Source organism: Ischnura elegans, chromosome 10, assembly GCF_921293095.1.
Source record: "Ischnura elegans chromosome 10, ioIscEleg1.1, whole genome shotgun sequence".
Lineage (NCBI taxonomy): Eukaryota > Metazoa > Arthropoda > Insecta > Odonata > Coenagrionidae > Ischnura > Ischnura elegans.
Genome location: NC_060255.1, coordinates 62553706 through 62577897, shown reverse-complemented (window position 1 = coordinate 62577897; position 24192 = coordinate 62553706). Strand labels below are relative to the sequence as shown.

Genomic DNA, 24192 nt, shown 5'->3' with positions numbered 1-24192 from the left:
CTACCGTATTACTGAGGCCGCACCATTATTTTATGATAACCTTATATACTATATCTCTCTCTTCTTACCAACTGAACGTTTAGTGTACTTTTCCACAGAAAAGTCCAATCTTTTGATGAGTGAGAGCATCAGTGATATTTCGGTAATATTTTCTCTTCCCAGAACATTTGAATAAAAGGGAAAACGTTCAACGTTACGTTTAAGGACTTACCGAGGATTTATCTTTCTTATTACGGAGGTTTTTTGGCGGATATTGTTTGCTTGGAGGAGTAATGTAAAGCGCGAAGTCGCTCGCTTATTCAAACACCCTTTTATTATAGGACGCTTCCCTCGTCTCCTCCGTAACACGCGCTTTCGTTCGCATAGGAATATTTTATCCCCGTTCATATCCTCACCTAAGCACAATTTTTGGACCTCTCGCGCGGGTTGCTGTTTCGCAGTTTTTTTTATCTCAACCCCATCCTTAGAGCGCAAGCCTTTAACATCTTTTTTTCTTCCTCCCACTAACCCCCGAGTTCTCCACACAGAGCCCTCCCAGATCCAGAGATCCGTTGTTAACTTCCTCCCCTCTACGGACAAAGCCATGGCAACCATGGAAACATTTCGCTTCAATCATCACCGTGGCAACCTAGCGCTCTCCGGCTCAAAAATCCTGCCACGCGCCAGAATTTTGACCCCTTCCAACTGTTTGCTTTTAGCAAGAGGCTATTTTTGAAGGGCAATAAATCATTGATAAGAGGGCAATAGTGTTTCTTGAGGTTGCAGTAATGAGTATTTTATACATCCATTGCATACATTCGCTGTAGCTGTGTGATATTTAGTTCTCCGGTAATTTATCATAGTTTGTGTCCCCATGACCTGTCTCTGTTAATTTTCGTACTTAAGCGGGTTCATAAGTTCCAAGGTTTATGCATGCCAAAAATGTATCGTAATGTAAATATATTTGGCTAGGACAGAACATGAATATATTAGTCACCGGGTAGGTATGCTAAACATTCATCATCATCGGTCAACAGCCATAGGATTGGTTTGTCGCAGCCCTTCTCTCGATTCTGCTTGCTAGTAATATTTTCATGTTATTGTATTTGTTTATATTTATATCCTTTATAATTCAATATGTTTTCCTGATGCGAGACCTTCCATTGACGTTCTTTCTGTTCACTGGTCCGTCAGTTATTGTTTTCATCGCGTCATTTTTTTTATTGTGTGGGATATTGAAGTGGTGTGATGGAGAAAAATAAATCGATAATGTTCTCATTTCGGGACGAAAGAACTTATGGTTCCAGCTGTACCAAATGACCAGCAGAGCACCTGAATCATTTACGAGATACTAGCTGGATAATGTCAATTTGCGTGAAATTAACGCTTTAGCTATACGTGATTTTGTATGATTTCATTCATTTTATCGAACTATGGCTGAAAATAAAACGATTCGCTCTGATGATGATGGCAGAGAAGGCTATCGAAACGTTGGCAGCAATGTCCATCCTGACCCGGCTGATTTCCCGAGAAGAGTTCATAACCACATACAATAATTCCTTAGGTATTTTCCTATCTAAAAAAATTCATATTGTCATTAGTGGTCTGAGCGTACTGGCGGACAGTTACGATGAAATATAGAAACACTTCGCCTCCAGCCCTCAATATTTCTGGATAGCGCACGATGCTGTCCAGGGATAAATATAATTATTTTAGCAACTACAAGAACTGAAACTGTAAGTATTTCGATCATAAAAATCAAATAATGTGATAGACTGTATGACAGAATTTTTTTTTCACGATTGTAGCATACTGACTTAATTATACTGTAATGCACGTTTTTGAATGTTCTCAGTATTTCTATTAGCATTGTTTTGCATGTTCTTGCTTTACAGAAAGATTGCCTTCACACGTAGGCTACAGATTAGTCCAAAAGCATGTTTCATATGCAGCATACATGTTGCGTAGTGTGGGTAGGAAAACCATCTTCCGAATACTTATAGCCATCTTTCGAATTTCGGTTTATTTTGAAACCTACATCAGGGTACATGTAATTTTTATTGTTGGACCATCAATAAACATTCCATATAGCCCTAATGAAGGTTTAAAAATTAAATTAAATGTTGGAAAATTTTTCAATTTTTTCAAAACCTTTACTTACTCCATGATACCGATTCAATATTGCATATAGAGGTCAGAATAAGGAAAAATGCTATTTATTCTACAATATATATTATTTTGCGAAATTTTTTCGATTTTTATATACTTCCTTGTTTCCTGATACTCCTACCAAAAAGAGCTATGCACTATTAAATTTTTTTCCCTTCAATAACCTCTGCGATGCCGGCATATCTTCTTCTTTTCTACCCGGTCCTTGTCCTACCCATATGGTAGGGGGCGTAGCAGACTCGTGTACCACTACACCCCATCCCAACCCACCCTAATCCTCCGCCATAAAAAAAACATACCTTACCCCAACATGTTCCATGGAGGGCTCGACCCATAAACTCTTTTACCACGCCACCGAGAAATAATAAAAAAGAATTCAACCTGTTAAAACATACGATCCTCTCTCCCTGCTTCGAAACCGCCAAAACTTTTGGGTCGCTTTCTCCCCCATATCCACGGATTCTCCCGAATGTAGTCAAACCCACATAACTCAAATTCCAGGTGCTACCAACACCGGATTGTTGACTCGCTTTTGGAAATGGGGATAAAAGATATAGTTGGAAGTGACTCTGATTCTCGCGTTAGGGCTGGATTTATAACGATTTATTCTTTCTCCACATGCGGCCTAACTATCGCTTATTACCAGCCCTCCCACACTTTGATGGATAAATAACTCGATATTTGAAAAAAAAAAAGGTGAGTGAGGTTTGTTTTATTTGTTTCATAAAATCGTGGAAGCGGGAGTTCCATTCGATAGTTTCAACTTCCGTCAAATCAAAATCCAATGATTTCGGGTGATTGAAGTTTTTAGCTAAAGAATGTTATTTTTTATTTACGTAGCCTCTATAATATGTAAGTTCTTTTCTTCCGGGAAAATTCTTTTGTTATTAATTCCTATATTCAGGCCTATTTTGTCACGCATAGTTTTTTTGGGGCGATGGTGGCCGTGTGGTTAGAATGTTGGTTGTTGATCAAAGAGTACCCGGTTCATATCCCGGATGAAACCGTTGCGTTCTCATCCCTAACAAATATCTTATTACGTTAGTTGGCTTTCGGAACTGTCCCCTAATTCTGAATTTGTTAAGTTCACTCGATTGTTGAATTGAGCAAAACCAGTGTGGAAGTCTTGGTTTGGCAAATGGATTAAAATGATCCATGTGTTGAAAATGTGTGAGTGGAGAGTGAAACGATAAGAATGGTGATTGGTGAAATAGGCAACCGAGATATTCTTGTATTAGTGGGAAAGGAAATAGGCATCATGTTTTGATTAGGAGTGGTGTGACGAACATAATAGGGCTTTTCGTTAGAAAAACCTGTGCATGCCCTCATGAAAAGTGCGGGGTTGCCATCAAGGATATTTCTTCAAATAATAATTTGTTTTATACAGCTATATAGGTAGAAAAAAATAATGCAACCTGGCACGGCCCTTCCTTTCTGCCCCATCATGAAGTAGTTCCATCATGCTTCGCCTGGCACTACTGAAGTAACAGACCAATTTGCTCGGTTAACAAATTGGTCTGTTAAAATTTTTATTAGTTACTATTGATTTCTGTGTCAGTTACTTGGATATTCACGTTAAAAATTTGTAAAAAATAATTTTGAGCAGAAACACAGCATACTGTCTCTAGAAGAATAATAATAATATCGTGATGATCTGGTTCTACTAGTGGAGAACTTTTGAATGCTTTTACTGGTTGATATTCCGCTGGGGGAATTAATTTTTAGACGTCATGGTTTGATACAGCAGATCTCAATACTAAATGATAACTTTTATGCATTTATAAATCAATTTTGTTTTTTTTTTTAAGTGTTCTTCATTTAATCATTTCAGATCTATTGCCAGCCGACGATGATGCTGTCACGGTTCACCCTAAGGCGTTCATTTAACGGCGCCAGCCTCACCTAAAGGTATATAGAATTTTCACTATTTTCAAGGTATCAAAGTACGCAGCTAAATGTTATTTACGTATCACAAGTTGATTAAAACCTTCTCTATTCTAAATATATCAGATATCAAAACTCTTTCTGCCTTAAGGGCACGCTATTTTCATTGTTATTGGTGGGTTAGGTGGGTAACAGACAATCTTCCGTATATTTTACAAGGATTTGTAATCACAGAGCTATTGTAACCATGGAATAACAATGTGGGGTACATCCAACCCCACTCGTCTTACTAACGAAAATGACTTCTCACTATAAATTTCCTTAAATCGTACGGTTTATTATTCCTAACTTTCCTCCTAAGCTACAGGTTGTCGTATATGTACATACTATTCGAGTAAATATTTTCGCCCAGAATCTAACAAATTGCCGAAAATGTTGTGAACAATTTCACAATTTTACATTTCAAAGGTAAAACGTCCATTTCTGCCCACTGGAGTCGAATCATCGCAGAGTGGACTAAAATTGAAAATAGCAGGCCTTACCCACAACGTTTTTATTGAACTAGGAAGTAGAAATATCATAGGAACATTTTCAATCAAATTCTGCATATCTTCCCAGATAAATTTCTTCCCGTTGTTAAACAATACATTTGAGATTAAAGTTGAACAAATTTCGCGAAAAACGACCAACCTCGATTTTTCTGATAAATTCCTAATTTTGCCTCTTGCTTAGTTCCATTAATTCCTTTGTGGTAAAAATTATTGCACCATTTTACTCTTTAGGTATCCGTCTTACATACGGCGGTTTTCGGAAGATTTTGATTTAATTCTAATCATAGATACACAAAATTAAGAAGCCTGTTTTCATCCACTTTTTTACATACAGGTAGAGAGAAAGTTTATTATTTCCGCCGAGTTCCTCAAAGTGACTGATAGACGAAAAGGATAAAGAAAACGAAGATATTAGTTTGTAACAGAAGAGAAGTCAACACTAAAATTAAAATAGGGAAGCACACACTGGTGAAGGTGGATGAATTCTGATATTTGGGAGGCAGTATCAAAATCGACGGGAAAATCAAGAGCGAAATTATCAGCAGAATAGCCCAATCGGAGAAAGCATTCCACCAAAAGAGAGACCTGTTTACAGCGGAAAACTTAAACATGGAAGTAAAGAAACAATTTATAAGAACCTACACTTGCAGTATGCTTCTATACGGAAGGCACGGAAAATGGCAGCCGCGGATGAATCCAGGGTAATACATTGAATACAGAAGAATGATGAGGATGAAATGGATCGACGGAGTTAGTAATGAGGAAGTCATAAGAAGAGTAAGTGAGAAGCCTCATGAAAACCTTAATAAGAAGGCAGAACAACCTTATAGGCCATATCTTGATACATGATGGCCTGATGAAGACAATAATCGAGGGACAATGGATGGCAAGAACGGAAAAGGAAGACCTCGAACAAAATATATGAAACAGGTAAAGATGTGAAAAGACGTAATACGTAGATGTGAAAAAATATCTTATAGCAGAATTGAGTGGAGAGCTGAATCAAATCCTAGGATTGTTGACGGGAGAGGATGATGGTACCTTACCGCAATTTTCTAAAGAATACTGTTTGTGACTGCTTCATCATTAGCATATAGTCAGGGAAATTTTAAAATTCGGGCTGGGTGTCGGAAATGGAAAGTTGTTATGAAACGTGATTATTGAAACTCCCAACTTCAATATTTCCATGAGAAGTGTAAACATTAGTAAAAGAAACACCTTTTAATTGATTTTATTTAAATCCTTATGGTCTCAAATTCTTTTTGAGTCTTAAATTGATAGGGAATAAATTAAAAATCGATGTAAACCAGGCTGAAGCAATTCCTCCCGTCGGAATAAGCCTATCACTAGAGGCACCAATTAGTAAGCGATAGCAAGATCTCAGCGTCAACTTTTGTGATTACATATTAAGATATAAACTGAATGAATTTGTTAATTATATTCTTACAAGATATATTGCATGCTTTATTGCAATCATCGGCACGATTTTTGCTGAAATTAGCTGAGGTATTAATTGCTACACGCAAAAACTAGGTATCCCTGTTGGTCCATTTTTTGAGTGTGTCCACGTGCTTATTCGGTCTGTTGCCCCATGTTGCGTGACCGGGAATCCCAAGGATAAGTGACCAGCTATGCCAACCAAACGTCGAACAACAGACCGTGTACACTGGACACACCCAAAAAACATCATCAACAGCTACAATGACCGGCGAGAGCTCCAACGAAGATAAAATTGGTGTCTCTTCCTTCCAGCGATCTAATATAGACAGGGAAAACTGCTCGTAAGAAGTGACGTGATACGGGAAATCTACATTTCAATCTTGGTCGCACGAGCGGAGGCCTTTCCTAGAGGCTCTTGTTGATATTTACTCGTCCGCGTTTTAAAGTGCGATGTAGTCATTCCAAGTGAAGCGAGTGGAGTGCGAGAAGGTTCCACGTGGCGGAATTTCTCCGTTTCCGAAAAGAAAGAAAAAATGAAATTAATTGCCTGACGGTTGGCCTCGGAGCGTAGCGTGTGTGTACACACACAACCGCTCAGCCGTTTCGCCTCCGCTGCGGGCGGAAGGTCGTGCCTCGTGCCTCGAGATCCCTGCGGTACGGCGGCGGTCGATATCTCTCTCTCTCGAGGTTTTTGCGATAAAGGGAAACTGCCACTGCCGACGTCATTTGCCGTTTTGCGTTCGTTTGCAAGGGGTATGGAGGATGTATGGTATTTGGAGTAGGCGACCGACTGATGCGGTTATTCGAGCGATGAGGAGAGGAAGTTCGAAGAGAAACCCGGCGTCGGCAGGAGCCTGCTCTTATCATTAGGCGCCAAAGTGACCACGGCTTAACGAAGTGCGCTCCATAATGCACTCAAGGAGGTACTGGGCAGCAGTGGCGCAGCGAGGGGGGGGGGTTTTGGGGGTTAAACCCCCCCCCCCCCAGAGCTCAAATAAATTTTTAAGTCCACTCCATTTTACTTATTTAGATTAATATCACTTATAGAATAATGAAGGGATTATAGGTTCCCCTGGCTGGTATTCCATACCCCCTAGCTCCCCAGCATTAGGTGAGCCTAAAACCCCCCCTAGCCTTAATTCCTAGCTGTGCCCCTGCTGGGCAGAGTTTTGTGTAAGTTACCTCCACTCCAAACTCCAGCAGAGGGAGTGGGAGGATGATTTGGGGACACGCTTGGTTGGCGGAACGGGGTAGAATTGACTTCGTTTCTTCCTGTAATGGTATTTGGAGGAGGTGACCGAGAGCTGAGGTTATTTGTGCCATGAGGGAAGGGCTGGTGGAGATATACGTGGCATTAGCCTGCTCTCATCGTATGACGCCAAGGGGACCACGGTTTTACGTCCCATTCGACGGACGGACTGCTGTACTTTGTGTCCTCCGTAATGCACTCAGGGGAAACTGGACAGAGTTCTGTGCAAGTTTTCTTCACACGGAACTCCAAAAGAAGTAGTAAAAGGTTGGACATAAATTCTGTATAAATGACGTGACGAATAAAATATAAACTCCATGGGTTAGAAGGATGATTTGGGGAGATATCTGGGGCCTGATTCTGGTTATTTGTGGCTGTGGCCAACGCGATTTGTCGAAAAGATTGGCGAACGGAGACTGAATTCATATTTTCATTTTCATTCGCCAGCTATTTCACCAGAAAAGCTTCACTTCGTCCCTCTGGCAATGAAAAAGTTATTCTCGTTCTGTCTGGCGAGCATATAGCGAATGTAAACATTCACCAAGAGCAAATTTCGCTAGCGACGACAGTGAAGTTGCTCTAGCGGCTTGGGAAAGAATTGAAGAGAGACCGACTCGTGATTTAATTACAGCCGTACACCATTATTATGCTATGTATGATCTTAGGTTTTCCCGGCGTATCAGTTGCAGAAAAGTTTCTCGGGTTTTCCACCGGTTGATGTCGTCCATGTCTCCCGACGTTTCGATCCGCGACTTGCTGATCATCCTCAGGGGATCTTCCGAATGCCGTTCTTCAAAAAATTTCAGTATGTATACACTCCATCCGAGTTCAGGTGTAACCTGATTGGTTCACGCTTGTTGAGGTTTTCCCGCCATTTTTGTCGTATATAATAGACTTCATTATGAACGGCATTCGGAAGATCCCCTGAGGATGATCAGCAAGTCGCGGATCGAAACGTCGGGAGACATGGACGACATCAACCGGTGGAAAACCCGAGAAACTTTTCTGCAATTATTATGCTATATTTGTATCACAATGAGTTAAATTGTTTTTCAAATGCTTGACATATAACCTGTGTGTTGTTTTACTCGTCTTGTTGTTATACGTGATTAAATAGATGGGATTTAAAGTGGGTTTGCATTTAAATGAACCGCGAAGCTTTTCTCTGGTAAGCGTATTGTGTTATCGTGAGAGTGCTGTTATTCTGAGCATATGTATAAATGTGTTCGATTGAATGGGAAAACTTTTTGTTTCGGTTCTTATCCTCGTGAACGTTTCATTGAAAAAAATAAGAAAGAGACTGACCGAAGTTTTATTATGCAAGAGCATGTCGTATTTATTTGAAGCAGTGGTGTAGTGGATAGCATGGCTATATACCAACCTTAAGTTCATTAGGTCGACTCCTGCTCCTGAGAATATTTGACTGCATTACTTGACTACTCTTCCCTAAAATCTTATTCTTGCCTTACACAAGTTCTTTAGCGTACGATAAGCTGCTTGTCACTTTTTTCCGTAATAAAACCATAGGAAACAGATAGCTCTACTATTTTGTGCCATCTGGGTTAAGTTAAAATAGAAAATATAAACCCATAAGTTTCACCGGAGTGACTTTTGGACTCATTGTTTGCATCTACAAAAAAGATAAAAAAAACAAAGGGAATGGTTTTATGTTCAACTACGGAAAACAACTAATGATTAAACAATGTCGTAAAACACTACTTTATGTGGCAATTTGATAGCCCCACGCAATAAACGAAATATGGCATGACATATTTAAGAAATATGATTTTAACTTACGAACGTGCTTCGCGCTCTTCAATTGCTTCGGACTGCGGAGGCAGTGTGTTCATAACTGAAATTATCTTGTGCCCATTGACTTATGCGTAATTCGTCATTGCTTACGTCACAGTATTTCTCCAGGAGAACGAAGATACCCGAACTGAAGCGAAAAGCAGGGCAAAAAAAAACGAGAATAATCGCAGAGCAAATTTTCGCTTCGCTTCGAGTTGGCCTGGTGAAGCGAAGACCGAGGAGAAAGGAGAAAGAGAATCACCGCCCTGGTCTACGTGTGGAACGGGTAGAATTGATATAATATTTTCTCTTTATGGTATGTGGAGGAGGCGACAGATAGCTAAGGTTATTCTTGTCATGGGGGGTGGAAGGTTGGAGAGAAACCCGGCGTCGCAAATTAGCCTGCTCTTATCGTATGGCGCCAAAGGGATTACGGCTTGACGTCCTATCCCCCAGACGGACTGCTGTTCTTGAAGTGCCCTCCAAAATGCATTCAAGTAGGTACTGGCCAGAGTTGTTTTAATTTCCCTTCATTCAGAGCTCTTGCAGAAAGAGTAGGCTGCAGCTAGTGGCGTAGCCAGGAATTCCGTTCGGGGGGAGGAGGGTCTAAAAAGAGAGGAGAAATAAAAAAAACCGGGTGCTATGTAATGGGTTTTAAACTAATGTTACACTTTTCATAATCGAAAAAACTTTTGTTCAAGAAATATTTTGTAAAGTCATGATTTTTCAATATTTTGTTTTCTTTTATGAAGGAAAATAACGGCGTTTTTACATTTTAGGGGGGTGTCCGGTTCCCCCGGCCCACCCCCTTGGCTACGCCACTGGTTGCAGCGGGGTGATTTAGGCAGTGGTGCCGACACCATAGGGCCTGAGGGGGCCCGAGTCCCCTCAAAAATTCGTTATGGGTGTGAGGAAAAAATGTGTCAGGCTTGTCAATTTTCCTCGGAGTGTCCAGATATCAAGATTCCAGTTATAAGGGTTCTAATGTTGATCATATGACTCTTCTAAAATGCTTAAAAAAACTCAAAACTCACTACCTATAAAATTTCCCGGGGCAAGATGCCCGGTTTGGGCCCCCCAAATATTTTTTGTAAGTCGGCATCCCTGGATTTGGGGAGATATATTTGGTCTAGGTACCCGTGAAACTGGTAAAATCGATTTCATTTCTTATCACAATGGAATTTGGAGAAGGGGACCGTTGACTAAGGTTATTCGTATCATAAGGGAAGGAATAGTGGCGAGACACCTGGAGTGGGCATTAGTCAGCTCTTATCGATAGGTATCAAGGGAATTACGGCTTAACGTCCCATCCAAGGGACGGGCTGCTGAACCTATCTCTGGTCCATATGATGTATATTCCCATATGATGTATTATTAGTTTTTAAAGCACCGGTATTGGCGTATTAAGTCGCCTTCGTACGTGCAATTTCTTGGAAAACCTTTCCATAATGCTAAAACAATTGAAAGAAAAGTCTTCTTTGTAATGTTAAAAGTAAATTACTCATGTAATTTTTAATCGCCCACGTCAGCCTAACAATCGAGGTAATTACTCTTGGAATAATTACCACATGTTATTGAGATATTTTACGCCTAGAAGAATTATTTTAATTCACTCGAAATCCAAATAAACAGTTCAGGTAGTTTCGCGTAGTACAATTGATTGAAATTCTCTCCGTAGAATAACCTATGTTCAGGGTTTTTTTTCGGACTGATTGAGTTCGTTTCATCATTTTTGTTTGCGTATTTTTTACTTGAAAATTTTTCGTTTCCTCTGACTTTGCATTGGTTTTACTGTGTTTTACAGTCCAGGTGAGCGCGGCTTCTCTGTTCATTTTTTGCTCCACGTCTACGCTCTTAAATCAAGTGTGCCCGACGAATGCAAAAGGACTTTAACCCATTGAGTACGTTTGCCGCGGTGTTGCGAGAAATCCACTTCACTTCTTTTGTGGCGGCGTCGATTCCTTTTTTTTAAAGTCCTCTTCGTGACTCTACGTTTTTTTTTAACCATCGAAGGGTTTTCCTATTCAAATTCAACTTGAAAGTTTATTGGTAGGTACTTATCGCATTCGACAGTTTCACCTGGACGTTTCGAAAACCCGGAAATAGGAGTAAGCGAATTCTCTCACTACACAGGCTTAAAATTTGTAGAAAAGCATTGGTACGACTTGAGTTCATGGCAGAAATGTTTAAATGCGATGAATCTGAATGCTAAAACTTGCTTTTTTTGCACATTTGAAGTTAGGGATTTTGTTGTTAGAGGGTTAAAATAGCCTCTGTGAGGGAACTATCTATTTTAGCAAGTCAGGACATAAAGTGAATAACTAAAACCCGTATTTACCGTTGACGAATTCAATACAACAACGCCATTTCGAACATCGAAACAAAGTATTTTTATCGCATTTCACTGCCGGTGTTTCTCTTGTTTAGAAGGAAGTCATTTTAACACGATGAACCTGTAGCTGATAATTGAAAATGGCTAAAACTAAGGAGTAAAGGGAATTATTTTCTGAAGGCGGTCTAAGTAGGTCCTAGCTATAGGCGGAAAACGAACGGATATAAAAGATTTGTAGTATGTGTAATTTAATATCAACTTCTGTAATATAAGCGGTGGTGGGTCAGTTGGTGAAAAAGAGGAAGGGGTAAAACACGTTGCTTTTGTTCTCGAGTAACTTGATATTTCCTTTGGACGCTAATGATCGATGTGCCTGTAACATGAATCTCGCAAGAAACTTGATATCGGGTGACCGGGGCGCTTTAAGTTGTCTCCGAGAGGAGAAAAGGTTCCAAGGGATTGCCCAAGGTATTAAATGAGCTGTTGGGAGGCGGATAGCGGATTTTGGGAAATCGACGTAGTTACCGACCCACTACGCCGAGATTCCGCAATGGTAGTTCCATCTCTCGAGGAAGATTCGCATCATGTGCCTTTTATATTTCGGAGCTGTTAGGTGTTCAAATGAATCGTTCAATTAGTCATTCCTTACTCGAGGCAAAACGCGATTGCACGTTTGAAATGAGTCGTGCCTAAGTGAGCGCACCGTACGCGGTCATTTCCAAATCTTACTACACGTGTTTTTATGAAACGTGTATTTTTATATAATTATGACGTCATCCGGAATTACATAATAACCCCCAGCTAAGCATAAATGCGTGGAAAGGAATTGCCAAGCCAAATTAAACAATCAGATTAATTTTGTACCACAATGTTCCATTGAGCAATGCCGTAAGATAGGGAACGGCATTGAGGTGGCACCAGTCCCTACTGTAGAAGCATGATCTATGCAGCTACTTTTTATTCAACTTCCCATTGCCGGATCGCCTTCACCTCTCGTATACTTGCATGCTTCCGATGACTGATAGATTATCGTTGACATTTCCAGTGATTTCTACTATTTACCTATTTGTATTGCTATTGGAAATTTCAAATTAAATTATAAAGTTAAGTATCAGTTTTCGAATAAAATCTTTTTCAATGTATTTCATTTGATAATTGTTTTCATTTCCCATAGTAATATTGACGCTGGAGGGTCTAAATTTATGTTATTAGCAGCGGCGTATCTAGGGAGTTGGTCCAGGGGGTCCGGACCCCCAACCCCCTAGATAAATAAAAGCACAATTACTTTACTTCATAAAAGATAACAAGGTACGGCAAAATAATGATTTTACAAAAGATTTTTTTGAAAAAGATCTCTTTTTTTCTCTTTCTTTATCGATTATGAAAAACGTTAAAATTACTTTAAAATCCTCTACTAAGTACCCTGTTTTTCAAAAATTTCCCCCCCTGGTTTTGGACCCCAATTCGAACAAAATTTCTGGCTACTACACTTGTTGTAAGGTATAGTTGGCTATTATTTATATGTACTTACTCAGATGGTGAAGTAGCTAAAACTATCTACATTCTTTGCGAGATCTTCCAATGCAATGGGGTATAACTTAGAGCCAAACTTTGAGTTATAGGTAATAACTCTTATGCAGAGGTGTAAATAATTTCTCTCTAATTCTTCGATGATCGTCGGGCTTAATTTGAACATTTTCTATCTGCTGGATAAATTTTTTTAAACCAAGGTAGTTTTACCTTCTGAGGAATCTGCGAATTAGCGTTCGTAGTAGGGAGCCCGAATTCTGCCACCTGACGTCCCTGCCGCATTGTGTCTCTGTGATCTTAACCTGGCAAATACATTTTCACATGAAAATTCATTTTTTGGCACTTTATTGGACCGTTATAGCTTTGAAGATTTTCCACCATCGCAGAGTAAGAATTTCGGTTCTTTATGGCAAAAAGACGTCCTATTAAGTCTTACTTTATTCCACTCCAGTGTCACCGTCCTTTAAAGATTCTCAGCGCTAAATCCAACGTTTTTCAGAATCTCATAACCCTTCCTTCAGCGATTCCTTTAAGGGCTTCATCTTCTCAATCCCTTATGATTTACGCGTGGACTGTCTCATAAAGTTACTCACGTTGGGAGGCACATAACACTGGTTATTTATGCTTGCTAAAGCCATTAAAAGTAATATCAATTTGTTATTTACGTGTTTTTCATAAGCTTCTGATGCAATTAGCATTTTCGCTTCAAAAAATTAAAAAGTGACTATTGGGCGTTGTCTCACTGTCTTACGGTTGAGAAGAATTATGATAGACAAAACTTTTCCTCACATTTTGTGAATAGGTTGTATGGATTTTTTATGAACTTGAATTTATATTCAGTTGCGCATTTATTTTACGGGTTTCAATCCACGAAACTGTGTTTTCTTGCACCAACAAATTTTTTAGCGTCTTCAAGTCGCAGCATCCGTGTCCATTAACAGCTTTTCTGTGAAGTGACTTTGTATATTCCAGTCGTGAACGACTTACTTTTTAGAAGTAAATATTATGATGTAGTTGATAAATATATTGATTTGAGTCGTGAGAGGAATGTTGAGTTCCGTTCTTCTATATGACCTTTTCCAGGGACGCCGACTTACTAAAAATATTGGGGGGGCCCAAACCGGGGATATACCCCGGGAAAGTTTATAAGTAGTGAGTTTTAAGTTTTTTAAGCATTTTAAAAGAGTCATATGATCAAAATGAGAACCCTGATAACACAAACCTCGATATCTGGACACTCCTGGGAAAATCGACAAGCTTGGCACATTTTTTCCTCACACCCATAACGAATTTTTGAGGGGGCTTGGGCCCCCTCAGGCCCCATGGAGTCGGCGCCACTGACCTTTGCATGAGGTAGGTTAATTTGTCGCTACGTGTGCCATTACTTTCATCAAGTTTTCACGAAGGGTACCGATTGAGATTGCATGGCATATCCGGTTTTTTCATCGTGAACAAGGGCTGTGAAGATTTCTAGCGTTTCACATCGGGTAAGATCATCTCTCTTTCAATTTTTCGACGAGCGACTCTTCCGTCGTCCTCAGGGATTCAGGAATCCGATGCCATTCCGTTCTAACATCGGGTGTATGCACAATTTATCGCGGGTAAGATTGGTTGCTCTCCCAAGGTCTATGATTGGTTGTGGATCCCCTAGGACTTTCAGGAGGTCTACTCGAATTACTAGGTAGACGATATCATGAGAGGAAGATGAAAGAAAAAGACTGCAAAATAGTGAGCTTTTAGATATCGTTCTTTCCTAGTAATATATAGAAACAGATGTGCCATCAACTTAATTAATCGCTGCACGCCCTCGGTTGACCGAATTTTTTAATGGTTTCCCTTTTTCCGGCTTTGGTTTGTTGATCCTCGTTTTCCTTTACGGCATACAACTAGTTCCATGCAACAGCATGGATTTCTGTCCACTTTATAATATGTAATACTTTTTGGGTAGTTGGCGTCAACTTGTATGGAGCAATGTATGATCGGTGAGAGTTCTTTCCAGAATCTTATTTCCAAAATGAACGGGCATTCAATTTTTATGCCGTTCAGCGGAGATCCTTTCTAGTAGTTTTTTCTGGCTTAGAAGACTTTTTACTGCATAAATGCAAGTTATTTTAACTGAAATATGAGGTAGAAATCCTGGGCATTTGAGTAAATTTATGTGGCGAAAATAATTGTACTTTTATCACCTTTGCGGAGGTTCTACCAGTTTGTCTCCTTGCAGGCTTTGATCTTTTCATGTTGCATAGATGAATTATTAACGTATTTCTCCGCAATCTGAGGTATAAATCGCAAGCTATATGCTATTCTCAATTAGAGTACGTATATAAGTAGCCCTTGAGTACCTAACTTATCAAACAGCATTGAGCAGGAGAAACTGAGGATTAGCTTAAGTGCATATCTCAGAAAGTTTCTTATCCCTCTTGGGCGAAGATATGGACGGAGTGTAATGGCCGGAGTTGAGCGTCGTCTATTAGCAGTGGGAAGCATATGAGAGTATTCTAGGAGGTTAAGCGGTTGCGATTACGAGATCAGCATCTCTCAGCCGCAAGAAAGATCCCGCGGGGTCGTGTACTGGGGAGGTTGGTGGCCGTGGTAATGACATGGGTTTCGCAAGAATGGCCTTAGTGGCTTCGTTTCTCATTATGATCCCATTTCCCGTACACGGAATGGTCAATTATCGCTTATATTCCTGTAATGAAACGAGGAATGAATATGACCATTTCAAGGAATGGCTTTCGAGTTTTTCAGTGAATATTTCGGCTGTTAGGAACTTAGGATGCATTACCGATTTTTATGCAACTTGTATTTGTAAGGGTTTCATAAATATGTTTAACCGATTCAGGCCAGACATATTTGACACATTGAAATGAAAGTTAGTTGCACTTTTTCACAATTATATAATGCAGACGACGCGTTTTGGCTCACGGATATACATTTGGTTAAATACAAAGTGTTTTATAAATATACGCGGACTTTTTGTTTGTTTTATCAATCGCTAGGTATATATTTTGATAAAGACCATTATTTGGTTTATAATTTGATAATGACCACAGCTTTCACTATGATTCAATAACTTTCACGTTCACCTTTGACTGCCTACGGGTAATGCTTAACTAGGATAGTATGTTTTTATGATGAATCTAATCGTGATTAACAGCCTAAAAACTTATTTTCAAAAGCTGCATAAAAAAGTATTATAAAAATCAAAAGCAACTAAGAGGGGCTTTTTTCTCCGGCAATAGCTTAGTAAGCACGCTCTCCGTCTCATGCGCCACAGTGTGGAGTTAAGACGTCAAAATCTTGTTCGGCAAACGGAGTCTGAGAGTTGCACTAGTAGAATTAGTAGCTTGGTGATATAATTGGTGGCATATCTGACCGGCAATCGGGAGATCCGAGTTCGAATCCTGTTTCAGCCAATTTATTTTTTCGTGGAAGATTTCATCTTGGTGTACCTAAAAATTTCAACAACGTTCTAACTTTGGTAAAAGTTGAAATAACTCGTTATGGTGGGTGCATGGCATACAGAGGAAAGGGAGGATCATAGTGGAGCGGTAGGGATGTTTACATTCATGATGTAGAGCGAAGAATGTTAAGTAATAGGGGAAGGTAGATTAATTGCTAAATCAAAGAATAAAAGTGGATTGGCTTCTCTCTGAATTGAAGAGGGAAGTTCAAAGTAAGAGAGGAGACAGGACTGGGTGATAGTGCACTTCTCAATATATCATGTATATGTATCATTCATGCATGGAGGCCAAGGCCTCCATGTGGGATCTATTTTGGAAAAATCCCTTACAGGACGCTCAGAAGATAAAATCACTATCCCATGATTTTTAGTTTAATTTTTATACCTTAAAATTAGTCATGCTGGTGTCTGCTTACCATTCATTCAGGACAAGTAAGTAATTGAGTATGTTAGCATTACTATTTAGTTCTTATTCTTCTAATTTGCGGCGATATGTGCGCTAAACTATAAACTTCTCAATATTTATCAAGGTGATTCATAATTTTGACCTGCCTTTGTACAGTGAAACTGGAGTACTAATTTTATATAGTGAAAATATCCGAATGCCTATTGAACTTGTAAAAATTAAATAACTCTGAAGCCGGTTTTTCGATTGAATTGCCTTTCTGAAACTAGCCCTTGGCGAATAAACACATTTTCTCCTCCCAGATTTTGCTTACCTGTACATTAATTTTGATTTTTATTTGTAGGTAGCAGATATTTACCTAAAATAATCCCATTAAAGTTTCACGAAGGTGTGCAGGTTTATGACCTCTTTACCTTCCCCTTTACGATGAGCTTGGATATATTAGTGACGGTTGAAGTAGCCTATTTTTTCTCTGGAATTGATGTTTCTAATTAAAAATTCCTGTTTCATAAGCTTTTAGAAAAAATACAGCGGTTGGAAAAAATTGGTGACCCGGAATGAATGCCAGGCACGGTGTCAAGTGTTGTGACTCGAAGACGGAAATAAAAAAAAAGCCTAGGAGTTAACGGCAGAGCCGTAAGAAATGATAGAGTCGTCTAGACAGGAAGCCAGACTCAATTTCCTCGATTTCATTGCCAGCTTAGAGGATTTTTCTTGAGACCTAACGTTGTGCCATGTTTTGAATTTTTATTTTATCATAAACGTTTTTTACAATGGAGCATTGAAGTACAACCGATACTTTGCGGTATTTGCGCGTATTTACTAACAACTGTCGTCTTACTGAGCCTCCGATGAGCAATTCATATCTTTCTCGGCACTGGAATAAGAATTAATATTTTATATCGGTGTTGTTGCAGTGTAGGTATCATAGGCAGGTATCGGTTGGTGCTTGAGGCATGCGTTTCAAGAATGGGAATCAATCGAAATTACATCTTTTGTGAAGATATTTGATTATTAAATTGAGCATAATAATGTGTATTTTGGCATTGGATATTAACTATGTCCGTATAACTATTCTAATCTAACTCATGAAGTTCTATAATGAAGACAACTTTGGGAAGAGTCAGAATTCTTTCCCCAAAAATTTAAACCTATTTATTATAATCAATTTTCTAGTATTATAGAAGATTATTCCGTCAAATTACCGCTGAACCGTACTCTTTTAACAACTAATCAACCGAATAAATTCAGCATTACATGAATGATTATTAGCTAACAATTATTTCATCCAGTATTATGAAAATAGTTACTATGGATATTCTACATTACTTCAAGATAGTAAATAAATAATTTCACAATAAAAATGATGGAAATTAGCGGTATTCACTTTCATTCTACCTATGAAGCTCGTCCTCCCTTAACAGTTCACAATAAGTACTATTGCCTTTAGTTACATTAAAAAAAAAACAAATCCTCCCTAATCTTGCTTATCTAACATTTCTCGCCGTATGACAGCTTTTAGCTCGAGAAGTTTTCTCTCCTCTAACCACGTGCAGCACTTCGTCCTTCATCTCCTTCACCTTTAGCTTCAATATTTTCAATTACTTCCATAATTCATCACAGTGAAATATATTATTTTAAAGCTTTCACGATATATTTGTCAATGGGAATGCCTAGTTATTATGCCTATTTTATCAGTAATCTATTTTTTTCCTACGTCCTCATTTTTTTACCTTTTGCAAACACTGCCAACGTAATGTCTTTCTCACGCGTTACTGCACCATAAAATACGCATTTAAATTGAGACCAACTCGTTTCTCACCTTAGTTCTCATATTTTCACCCTCAATAGCTTCACCGTTTTCCCTCGAAATCCCGCTAAGAGGCAATTTCCTCGTGAGCAGCCCCTTAAAAACCGAAACTTTCCACCGCATTTCCATCTTGAAGATTTATTGAAGACCGTCAGGGCATGTCGCCATGGCAACATCTGGACTGCTTTCCTTAACGACGAAGGGGCGATGGCGGTGAAAACAATGTTCTCACTCACGCTGTTTTTATCTGTTGAAAGAGTTTCGGAAGATGTCTCGCTAAATGTTTTACTATTTCCTTATCATGCCATGAAAATCATTCGATCCTCTAATCACGGAATAGACCTTTAATAGTTGGGTGCTCACTGCTCAATACTCTTTAACTTTTGCGGTTCTACTTGGATGTTACTGCGATAAAGAAAAATAAAATCCGCTTTAATTATTTACCGTGGTTGAGAGGCGTTTAAAATAGATGCCGATGAGCGTAAAAGGATTGAAAAATAATGGAGATACTAAGGGAATATGAAACCTATCACGAAAATAGAGAACATTATTAGGAAAGTTGCGTATATAAGGGAATAATTTGGTGAGGGTGAAGGAAAGTGAATTCACTGCTTTATAAGGCGACAAGATGCATTTTTGTTAATTTTGTCTTCGTTTCATGTACACTTCTATCAACTTGATGAGTAAAATTGATTCACTTGTATTGAAAAAAACCACAGAGTAACATTCCACTTCTAAAAAAATACGGAAAGTGCGTTCTGGCACTGCTTATTTTGACATGACGTCACTGAGTGCAGTATTAGTAGTAAGTGTAGTTTATGCATGTTTTGCATCCTCGCATTTTTGCAATCAATTTAATATGGACGCCTACTGTCTGTAAGTAAGATTCAAGTATGATAGAAGTGAAAGTAAAAGGAATTTGAAAAGGTGATTTCAACTTTCCTCAATCAAAAACTATACTATGGGTGAAGATTTAATACTCCTTTCAATGCTGATAGCAAATTGATTTGCGTAACTATTTTAAAAGTATATGCACCAAGGATGAAGTTTACCGTTTATATAAATTGGGACCAGGACGCGTGGTTGCGTACCAAGTCACTGTTTTCACTAAGTGCTCTGGTATTTTTAATTAATAACTTCAATTGATCGTGTGAGCGGACCACCTAAATATGTTGAAAATCGCAAGTTTTCTGGGCGTAAATGGGTTGAAAAATTTTTTCCCATCCTTACACTTGCATTTTCGCCCCTTTCTTTTCTTTAACCTGACCCATCAGTCTATCCACTGCTGCTCCAGCGCAGTATCTCTATTGAGTCTTCCTTTGTTGGCTTGATTTAGTCTTCACCCTGCCTACGCTGGGAAAGCAGGAGTGTGAGGTTTAGAGAGAGGCTTTCAACGGCTCGCAATCTCACTCACGGCCGTCCCGTGTCCGCGCACCCTACAAATGAGATTTCGTCTCCCGAGGCAGGCGCCTCCGTTAGCACATACCTACCACCCCAACGGAGTGGCGTTTCCTCTCTGGCTATACGCTGCTGAAAGAGATCTGTTTATAAAGAGAACGCTTGCTCTACCAGTCCTCTTCATGTGTATCGAGTATCGAGATTTTTACCTAGTGATTTGCGTCAACGGCTGGTAGCGACATTTTGGAGAAATACTTTCCCTTTTTGATGGACCACAAAAGATTTTGACGTGTTACTCGATAAGTTACTTGTCATGATACTTGTCATTTGGAAATCCCCACGGTATCCATGTGGTTACGGGCCATTCTGAGAAAACAGTTTGATGAATGCATCCCAAAAATATATAAAAAGGATAAATTTAGTTGTAGAATGTACATTTTGGAAAGAGTTATTTGTTGTTTTTGCGTTTAATTTTATGTTAAATGCAAAAAGGGGAGTCTATTAATAGTCATCATCCCCAACACTCATGAATCAGCTCTCCACTCAATTCTCCGATAGGCTAATCAATCAGTACCTGCATAATTATACAGTTCTTCTATTGTAAGAAGACGAAGTTGGTAATATAACCGATCGTCCGCGAAGAATGACTCATCTCTTAACAAAATAATGTCTTTCTACCACATATATTATTTAATCTTGATAGTTTGAAAGTAACAGTGGCATTTATTCTGTTCCAGTGTCCTTGGTCAGCCTGCACGTGAAGAAACTGAAGACTACAAGTTTTAGCGTCGGGGCCAGTTTATAGGGACATTGACGTGACTTAAGGGACTGTGGGGATATATTTATGGGTAACGCGTTTAGTTTTTAAGGGAAATGGTAGTTACAAACCTCTAAGTGCTAAGCATATGGCTGGATCCCCAATGGTGGAGGCCAAACTGCTATGTCGAGTCGAAAAATTAGTAATGAGGAAAAGCCCTTGAAAACTAAGGGTACTCGATGGTTGCTTCGGTGACTGAGAGGAAGTTACTATGTGCCTCGGCTGAATGCATACGGTGCATTTTGGACTACTTCTACCGAGGGAAATTCAGTTGATGTTTAGCCTGGGGGATTAAGGGAGCGGTGGGGATAGTTTTAGATGCTATTGGTCTAGGTTTAAGGTACAGGGCAGGGAATAGACTGGTTTAGGTATTTAAATTCTCAGTGTCAAGCTTCTGGTTGGATCCCCAATGGTAGAAACCAAACTACATGGCCGAGTTGGAAAATTAGTCACGAGAAAAAACCCTTGCAATGTAAGGGGACTCGATGGTCACAAAAGTGACTGAGAGAAAGTTACTATATGCCTTGGCTAAATGCATACGGTGCATTTTGGACTACTTCTACCGAGGGAAATCCAATCTGCTATTAGCCTGAGAAAATATGGGACATTGAGGGATTGTTCAAGTAATGGATGGGAAGTTGTTTGAGGATGAGAGGACAGTTTTAGGGATGATTTGGATTATTTTTAGTGAATAGGGGAAGGGTTTCCAGTTGTTGTTTAGTCTGGGAAATGGAGTGGATGGATCCCCGAAGATGGAGTAAGCCAACTGAGAAAGCACCGAGTTGAAAATCTGAGTAATGGGAACAACCCTTTCAATGTGGAAGGTACTCGAGGGTTGCAAAAGCAACTAAGAGGTAGTTACTCGAATGCCTCGGTGAAATGCATACGGTGCATATATTTTCCCGTTTTTGGCAAATGACTTCCATCGAGGGAAATCCATCTGCTAGCGACTCGTGGGAGCTCGGTGCTTTAGGTGACGGTCATGCTTGTTTGAGGGGTAGTAGGGATAGCTAACTTTGGATTAATATGGTTCTATGGGCTACGAGAGAGTTTTTGGGACTAAAAGAGAAAAGAAAACGACTGCTTTGGGTAATTGGAGGAAGTTGGAAAACCAAGGACGCTATTTTGGTAAGTTACTTTTTTTCTCTCTTCTATTGGAAAAAAATTCCTTATGAGTGCCAATATTGTATTCATATTAAATGGTTATTTTTTATGGGTGCAGCGCGCTGCAACGTTTTCTCTGATTTACCCTACTAGGTTCCATTTGCGTATTGCTATGATATAAATTAGTGTGAATCAATTTTGAGATGTTGAGGGTAAAGAACACTCTCAAGTAATATTTTTTCCAGTTCAAAGGGAAAAAATCGAAAATAAATCATCGAGTTAAAATTAAATTTATTCACATCTGAAGTCAACCTTATAAAAATGTACCCTGTGTACACTCAATGGAGGGAAGTGTTAGGCACGTTAGCCGATGCTCTTTTTGAATTAGAAATGTAAATTTATATTAATTAAAAGGACTAAAAAAGTAATATGAGATGCATTATAAACGACAGATATAATTTATTATAGAAGGAGAGAAAAAGATACAGTCGCGGTCATTAGCGCAAAATGTGTCTGACCTGGGTACTAAGGGGATTAAGTTAGAAATTGAGTAGGCTGCAGAAGTAAGAATTAACAACAGCCAGGCTGCTGCAATAAGGAAGCCAAAGGTTTATTTACGTTGCATGTGTTAAGTTGTGTCATGCATAATATCTTGACTTTCAAATGAAAGGCAGCTTACATTTTTCTTCTTTAACTTCGACTGGAATATCTTATATTCCTAGAATAATAATCGTCGTATGTGTTTTAGTAATTCACCGTATTACACGACGCAATTTAGACTGCGCCTTCGTAAGCTCGTCAGATTGTGCAAGTACGTTCCTCATGTAAAACAGCCTAAAAGTGGCATCATAACGATTTTCCAGTCCCCTTACAAACCTGATCTTGCCCTCGCAGAATTTTTTCCCTTCGCAAATGTGAAAACCGACCTCAGAGTACTCCTACGCAGTATATTAGAGATTATAAGATTTTTTTGTCGATGCCTGTTATAAATTTCTAGGAATCAATTTATTTTCATTACCTGGAGTACGCATTCTGTAGCCACTGCGGAAGGCTTGGGCTAGGAATTGGAAGGAAGTAGTTAGAAGGAGATGCAACAGCGAAGGCGTTGAAGGCTGCAGGTACAGGAGGTTGTAGTGTTACGTAGGCTATTTTGGGATGATAAACCAAGTATGACAAATATATTTTTTCAACTAGAGTATAAATGCTATTTTGAAAAAAAAACGATAGAAACTTTATTGTACGGTGAGAAAAATAATTTGCAATTACATTTCTTACTTCCTTATTCTTATTAACATTCCAATTGAAGTCATATCACGTCAGTTTCAAGATAGTTACGAAACCTTCGGCTCATATTGCTTGAAATAGCATAGGTTTAAAAGTATAAGCATTTAATTTCGAACTTTCTGCGTACTTTTTTCACTTTCCAATAATTAGTTACGGGAGGAAAAACTTAAATATTTTTTCATCGGAAAATAACGTGTAAATAACGTGAAAACACCTGAGGTACTTGGATATTTGAATATCGAATGAACAGAAAAATAATCCAAACAATCGAATAATATCGATCAAAAAGATTTCTGGAAGTGGCCGTATATGCTCAGGTGTATCATACTAAATAACAGTCAAATGTTTTTAAACGATCAGGTAACTTACTTATAAATATTTTTAACTGAACTTAATAATGAAATTTCTATTTGAAAATTCAGGTGAAACAATTGCTTGCTTCCGGGAACGCCTATTTTTTATGATATAGTGTAGCGAAAGATTGATTGTTTTAAGTACCGCACACAATATTGCATGAGCTGATGAGGGAGGATCGTTACTTTAGAATGTTAAGAGAAGGCTGGTGGGGGATCTGATTGTAAAGTGTTGCACTTCCCAGTACGAAAGAGTGGACGCTGAGGGAGGAGTAGTAGGAATTGAGTTGAACGTAGGTTATTGATATATGTTGATATGGAAGAGTATGACGAATGTGAAGTAGATGAAGAGGAAATGGAAGTGCTAGACATGGTTGGTGAGGAGAGAAAACTTCTAGATAAGATACGGAGGAGATATTGAATATGGGTAGGACGAGCACTAAGCGGGGAAGGGTGTGAGATGAGGTTTAGAGCTAGAATATAAAATAGTAGACTTTAATGTTGCTTGAAGGGCGACTTTCCATCTGAGAGGAGACCGTCGACTACCCATCTAATTAATTCCTATGGTGTCTAAGTTGTTGTAATAATTTGAAAGCACTACCTTCCATTTTATCCTCAAAGTATTCAAGTTC

General features: G+C 39.0%; 1 protein-coding gene across 1 annotated transcript in view; it reads right to left on the bottom strand.

The window, feature by feature from the left end:
• Positions 1-24192, bottom strand: part of LOC124166446 (zwei Ig domain protein zig-8-like) — a 366954-nt gene that overhangs the window by 75726 nt on the left and 267036 nt on the right. The gene's annotated exons all lie outside the window — the stretch shown is intronic.